The sequence below is a fragment of the Eurosta solidaginis genome, chromosome 1 (genome assembly GCF_040869045.1).
Source record: "Eurosta solidaginis isolate ZX-2024a chromosome 1, ASM4086904v1, whole genome shotgun sequence".
NCBI lineage: Eukaryota > Metazoa > Arthropoda > Insecta > Diptera > Tephritidae > Eurosta > Eurosta solidaginis.
In genome coordinates, this window is record NC_090319.1 from 48,842,245 (window position 1) to 48,850,246 (window position 8,002).

Sequence of the window (8,002 nt, forward strand, 5' to 3'; positions counted from 1 at the left end):
GCCACCTCTAACAGCTGGAGCCTTGAACTGGCTTGCGCAGGATACGAATACAGAACTTTCTCAACTTTTTCTTCCTGCAGCTTGCACTTCCTACACCTGCTGTTACTGATGAGACCTAAGTTGTAAGCATGTTATGCCACAAAGCAGTGTCCAGTTAGTCTGCCTATCGTGAACATCACATCTTTACTCTTTAAATTTATAACCAACCTGTCTTCTTTTGATTGTCCCCAAACTGATTTGGACATCTCATCGAGTACTGCACCACCTTTTGCCAACTCATCGGCATTTTCGTTACCTTCTATCTTTTTATGATCGTAAACCCAATATATGTAGATGTATGGTCCGGCTTGAGGGAAGTATCTTCAATGCTTCTTTGCATTCCAGGACACTTCTTGATGAAGTACTGTGTAAGATTACTGCTTTGCAGAGGGTTTGAGGAGACAAAGGAGTAGGAAGAAAAAATATGGACCGGATGGTCCTAGACTGGATGTTCAAAAATGAACCTGGTATGAAATTTGTCTAACAAATCTTGTTTGTATGAAATTTAGTACTTGGGTAACCTTTTCAATAGCTTAGTATTTGGGTTACTTTACATTATGGGAAGTTAAACAGAGGTTGGGGACTGACATAAGGAAGAAAAAGGAAGAAGAAGGGTATGGAGAGATGCGAAGGATAGGAAATGTCAGAGTAATAAGTATACTTATTGGTAGGCTTATTTCTTCTTCTTTGAGAAGTCACAATTTTTCAGAATCGGATCAAACTTAATTTCCATTCTCTTTTTATAAAAGTTATTAAAATAGGAGGGAAAGTGCGAGTAAGAACAATATTAACAAGTAAAGACGGTACTGTCTTCAGCTGTGCCGATGACTCCATACCTTTAATGAATGGGGCTGAATAATAATCTTATCCCATTCGTAATATCCAAAAAATGGGCTGTATAAGATATGAAATACATATTGTGACGAATATTAGTGACACTAAGTGATATTCACAACACTAGTCTGATGCTAAGTAAATGAAGCCACAACAACAATAAAGCAGGCAGTCACTTGTATCTACATAAATGAATCAATTATTATGTCTACACATATGTATGTACGTACACGCAACGGAGAGAGACACACAAACACATGCATCTATCTTACCTGTGATACTCCCAAAAGTAGGCAATCGTCTGTGGAAGTATCACTCACATATACACGCGCATGGGCTATACGAGAAACTATAAAAATCATGCATCTGTAGTTATAGCTGAGAAATGTATAGCTTGTAAACAAATAGAAAATTCTAGAAATAGAAATGCCTAGAAATATGTCAACGAGGAAATCAAAGAGTATAAAAGCAGCAGCTGATGCACGACAAATCAGTTTGATTTAAGCACGCTATCTGTCGAGAAGTAGAAGTGTTATTGTGAAGTACTTTAATAAAGATCATTTAAAATTACTGAACAGTGGAGTTATTTATTCAACAGTTCAGTGATACGAACGTTAGTAGAAGGTTGCAAATAAGAGGAATTGTACTAAATTCGTAACAATATATAGTGAACAGATGTACATACCTAAACGATTTTCAAAATAAATATAAAATAAAACAAGTAAAGGTGTCTAAGCTCCGGTGTAACCGAACATTATATACTCAGTGTGAGCTTCAATCGTACATTTCATTTCAGATAAATTACTTTTCTACATAACACGTGGCACCGACCATTAAAAAAAAATGTCTCCCCATTTGCTCCTATTATAAAACTTGATAAGTGAAATATCATTGATTCAAAACTATGTTTTGCTAAGTTATAGCTTATTATTCTAGACTACAACTTTGTATATACAAATTTGTTTTATATCTAAGTTGCCGTGGTCTTTAACCGATCCCGTCCATTTTTACTAGAAATATTTTCTGCTAAGAGGAAAATATGTGTACACAATTTCATTACGATACGTTAATTTTTCTTCCAGTTATGGCTCCTAAAACATACAAAATTGCTTAGTCATAAAAGGGGCGGTGCCACGCCCATTTTCATAAATTTTAGTGTTTTCCAATTTAATTCAATTTAGAAAGTAAAATCTCTTTTCCTTTAAGGACTTACAATTTTGAGTTTCGTGACAAACGTAATATACCATTTCATTTTCATGAAAGGTATAAAAATATAAAGAAAATAAAGAGACAGACGGAAATAATATGCAATGGCTTTAATTAAATTGGAATAATTTGTATATCGGATTCAACCGCAACGAAGCGAGGGAGGGTTAGCTAGTGGTAAAAAACACTTAATTGGAAAGTTTGCGGTGTTTTTCTTTTGGATATTCAATATATGCTAAATCAAATTTAATAATCAATTATTTACCTACATTGATTTTCCGTATCCACTGAAGAGGGGTTTTAAGGGAATGTTTCGAGGTATATCGGATGTCTGCTCATAGCTACAGCCATAAGGAAGAGTAGACAAATCAATTTGAAGGAAACTGCAAAAAAACGTGACAGCAGTAATAAATGACAACCATTCACAAAAAGCAACGAATGGCCCCTGGCCTTTACAACCACACCAACCAAATATCGACAAGTGACAGTCATTTGTTTGCCAGCGTCGCGCCGCACTTTGTTCTCTTAAAATGAAATAGACCGTTAAGCAGAAGCGACTACTAGTACTTCCTTCCGCTGCGCCAACTAATCTAGCTATCCATAGTGGGAAAAAAAAATACTTTGCAAGCCCACAGCACTAAAATCATTTAGTTAGTATCGTCTGAAGAGAAATCACATCAAATTAGAAAACGATATTTTAGGTTGTGTTGATTTTTCTTTATTTCTAAAGTTTGAAGGATAGCAGGTTTTGTTGTCTGTCTAAAAATTGGACTGCGCTTAAATTAAAATAATTTGAAAGGACGATTCGCAAAAATATGATTAGGTTAGGTTAGGTTAAGATGGCGTGTGTGGGTATTATCCACACTTCTACTCGGAGACATTTTTGTCCATTGCGATTGCCCTTAGTAAGTGCAGGGTGGCGGCACATTCGTTTAACCCCCTTACCCCTTATTGGCCCTCAACAAACCACTTGCTTTCCCTGATGAACCCAAGAAGAAGCGAGGCGTGCACCTTCCCAACCTCTGAGAAATATGAGCCTTCTTCTTTGAAGCGCCGGACATCGGAAGAGAAAGTGGTAGATCGACACCTCGTCTTCCTCATCCTGACAGCTTCTGCAAAGGGAGCTTGCTGGTATTCGCCACAGTCGAAGCATTGATGCGACAACACAATGACCTGTGATGACACCCATAAGTACCCTCACCGGAGATTTATTCAGTTTGAGAAGGAAGCCTGTGCCTTTTCTATCCAAGCATGGTCATAAGGACCTTGAGACTTCGCAGTTAACCCTTTTGGTCCATAGCAAGTCCGTTTCCCTGATCTCATATTCCTCGATTCTCCCCAGGAGATAACTCAGCGGTGGTCGGACGGAGCTGTCCACCTCACTTATGTCCAAATCGGAACCTTTCCTAGCCATCTCATCTGCGAGTTCATTCCCTTCAATAACGCTGTGCTCAGAGACCCAGCAAGGGGAGATATTGAGATGACTTATAGAAGCCAGAGAGGCTCTACGCCTCCGCACGATATCCGATTTTATAATGTTGGACTCTAATACCCTTAAGATGGTTTAGCTATCAACAAAGATTGTTACGTCCGTGTCGGAGACCACACTATCTTGAAGCAGCTTTGCTGCTCTGTCTGTGGCATATACCTCAGCCTGGAATACACAGCATGCGTCATGAAGTCGGAGTGATTGGTTTAACTGTAGATTCCAAGTCTTATCGATAAAGTTTAAAGCTGTAAATTTCGCTTACGACGGTTAGCTTAGGTACCAGGACTTATGTTAGAAAACAACTCTATACTAATGGCAAATACTAGAAGTTTCCCAGGACCTAACTGAATTGCTCCTAGGATATCTTGCAACTCTGCCGCCCTAGTAGCCCCTAGAACACGAACACAGAACATACTCAATCATTGCTCTCTGCAGCTCGAAATTCCTACATCGGTTGTTACCGACGAGGACTAACGTATAAGCAGAATATAGTGCTCTGTTAGTATGCCCATCGCGAGCTTTAATTCTTCTCTCTTTGCTGATATGAGCAACTTTGTGAGTCTAACGTAGTAGGATTTACACATACTACTGGAATTTTGCAGCTCCGCGCTTCTGTACGCACCCTTGCTGCTTGATGGATCATAAGCAACTCATGTCTGTCAGATTGGGACGTCTACCGTCGATTCGTAGAGTGCTGCGCCCTCCCTTGCCAACTCATCGACATTTTCGTTATCTTCTTATCATTTATGACCGGGTGCCCAGTATAGATTTGTGTTCCGGTCTGAGCGAAGTATCTCCAATGCTTCCAAGACACTTCATGATGAAGTACTGTGTGAGAATTTATCCTTAGGACATTTTTATAAAAACTTTTGCAACTATATTTGTGAGACTTTTTTCGTCTGTAGGGACGAAATCTTTTTTATTGGTATTTGGTTCCCGACTTTATCTGTAAAAATAAAAGTGATGAGAATTTATTTGGAACTCCTCGCATATGAGTAACGGGCATTAGCTAGTATTATAATAACTTTTCTGTAGTCTTGCCAATCACTGGTCCAAAATGTATTAACTCTGCAAACACAGAACTTCACAGCAGGGGGTTTAATCACTTCAGGCGTTTTGAAGTTCCTCTTTTGTCACTTATTTCGCCAATTACCATGCGACATGTTGTGGAGTTCTGCAATCAATCAAATCAGCACGCGCCGGAATTAGATTTTTTGTTATTGTGTGTAGTAAACCATTTTTAACGGATATCGAGAGATATGTAGCAAACTAAAATGAATTTCTCTGAAAATACACATAACTAAATACTCACAATTCAAATGGATATTTCAATGTTTTTCGAAACTTACTTGATTACGCTAGTAATTGGTTGCACGTTTTGGGGAGGATTAGGAGCGCGTACATATTTCTATCGAATCTTATTGATCAGATAGTAGTTAATATTTGGAAGAGCGTGGAAAGCATTTGAATAAGCGCAACTTAAATTAAATTAGGCATGAAAATGTCATGAAATTGAGTGTGTAATAGCTTTTAGATGAAATAAAATTAAGTCGATATTTTTGTACGTAGCGGTAATAAAGTGTAGCCATTGCGTATTTAAAGCCCATGGTTGGTACGCAACATCAATGAGAGTTTAGAAAGTATAAAGAGCTAAGAACTAGTATCATAATTAAAATAAAGTTTAAAGCTATCCCCCGATTTACACGGAAGATCGGTTCCGGACAAACCGGGTAAAGTGAAAAACCCAATTCAGTCATTTATTTAAAAAACTTAAAACTAAGTATTCTTTGACCAAAAAATAACTAACTTCCGTAGTGAACTCATTCTACATTAGAAACAAACAAGTAAGGAAGGCTAAGTTCGGGTGTAACCGAACATTACATACTCAGTTGAGAGCTATGGAGACAAAATAAGTGAAAATCACCATGTAGGAAAATGCACCTAGGGTATCCCTGGAATGTGGTTGCATGACATGTGTATCAAATGAAAGGCACTAAAGATTATTTTATGAGAGAGTGGGCCATAGTTCTATAGGTGGACGCCATTTAGGGATATCGCCATAAAGGTGCATCAGGGTTGACTCTAGAATTTGTTTGTGCGATATAGGTAACAAATGAAAGATGTTACTGAGCATTTTAAGAGGGAGTGGGCCTTAGGTCTATAGGTGGACGGCTTTTCGAGATTTCGCCATAAAGGTGGACCAAGGGTGACTCTAGAATGTTTGTACGATATGGGTATCAAACGAAAGGTGTTACTGAGCATTTTAAAAGGGAGTGGACATTAGGTCTATAGGTGGACGCCTTTTCGAGATATCGCCATTAAGGTGGACCAAGGCTGACTCTAGAATGTTTGTACGATATGGGTATCAAACGAAAGGTGTTACTGAGCATTTTAAAAGGGAGTGGACCTTAGGTCTATAGGTGGACGCCTTTTCGAGATATCGCCAATAAGGTGGGCCAGGGGTGACTCTAGAATGTTTGTACGATATGGGTAACACACGAAAGGTGTTACTGAGCATTTTAAAAGGGAGTGGACCTTAGGTCTATAGGTGGACGCCTTTTCGAGATATCGCCATTAAGGTGGACCAAGGCTGACTCTAGAATGTTTGTACGATATGGGTATCAAACGAAAGGTGTTACTGAGCATTTTAAAAGGGAGTGGACCTTAGGTCTATAGGTGGACGCCTTTTCGAGATATCGCCTTAAAGGTGGACCAAGGGTGACTCTAGAATGTTTGTACGATATGGGTATCAAACGAAAGGTGTTACTAAGCATTTTAAAAGGGAGTGGACCTTAGGTCTATAGGTGGACGCCTTTTCGAGATATCGCCATTAAGGTGGACCAAGGCTGACTCTAGAATGTTTGTACGATATGGGTATCAAACGAAAGGTGTTACTGAGCATTTTAAAAGGGAGTGGACCTTAGGTCTATAGGTGGACGCCTTTTCGAGATATCGCCATTAAGGTGGACCAAGGCTGACTCTAGAATGTTTTTACGATATGGGTATCAAACGAAAGGTGTTACTGAGCATTTTAAAAGGGAGTGGACCTTAGGTCTATAGGTGGACGCCTTTTCGAGATATCGCCATAAAGGTGGACTAAGGGTGACTCTAGAATGTTTGTACGATATGGGTATCAAACGAAAGGTGTTACTGAGCATTTTAAAAGGGAGTGGACCTTAGGTCTATAGGTGGACGCCTTTTCGAGATATCGCCATTAAGGTGGACCAAGGCTGACTCTAGAATGTTTTTACGATATGGGTATCAAACGAAAGGTGTTACTGAGCATTTTAAAAGGGAGTGGACCTTAGGTCTATAGGTGGACGCCTTTTCAAGATATCGCCATAAAGGTGGGCCAGGGGTGACTCTAGAATGTGTTTGTACCATATGGGTATCAAATTTAAGGTATTAATGGGGCTTTTAAAAGGAAGTGGTGGTAGTTGTATATGTGAAGGCGTTTTCCAGATATCGACCAAAATGTGGACCAGGGTGACCCAGAACATCATCTGTTGGGTACCGCTAATTTATTTATATATGCAATACCACGAACAGTATTCCTGCCAAGATTCCAAGGGCTGTTGATTTCGCCCAGCAGAGCTTTTTCATTTTCTTCTACTTAATATGGTAGCTGTCACACCCATTTTACAAAGTTTTCTAAAGTTATATTTTGCGTCAATAAACCAATCAAATTACCATGTTTCATCCTTTTTTTCGTATTTGGTATAGAATTATGGCATTTTTTTTTTCATTTTTCGTAATTTTCGATATCGAAAACGTGGGCATGGTTTTAGTCGGATTTCGGCCAGTTTTTATACCAAGATAAAGTGAGTTCAGATAAGTACGTGGTCTAAGTTTAGTAAAGATATATCGGCTTTTGTTCAAGTTATCGTGTTAACGGCCGAGCGGAAGGACTGACGGTGGACTGTGTTTAAAAACTGGGCATGGCTTGAACTTGCGGAGCCACGCCCATTTTGAAATTTTCTTTTATTTTTGTATTTTGTTGCACCACATCATTACTGGAGTTGAATGTTGACATAATTTACTTATATACAATAAAGATATTAAATTTTTTGTTAAAATTTGACTTTTAAAAAAAGTTTTTTTTAAAAAGTGGGTGTGTTCTTCATCCGATTTTGCTCATTTTTATTTAGCACATATATAGTAACGTTCCTGCCAAATTTCATCATGATATCTTCAACGACTGCCAAATTACAGCTTGCAAAACTTTTAAATTACCTTCTTTTAAAAGTGGGCGGTGCCACGCCCATTGTCCAAAAAATTACTACTTTTCTATTCTATGTCATAAGGTAAACCCACCTAACAAGTTTCATCGCTTTATCCGTCTTTGACGATGAATTATCGCATTTTTTCGGTTTTTAGAAATTTTCGATATCGAAAAAGTAGGCGTGGTTATAGTCCGATATCGTTCATTTTAAA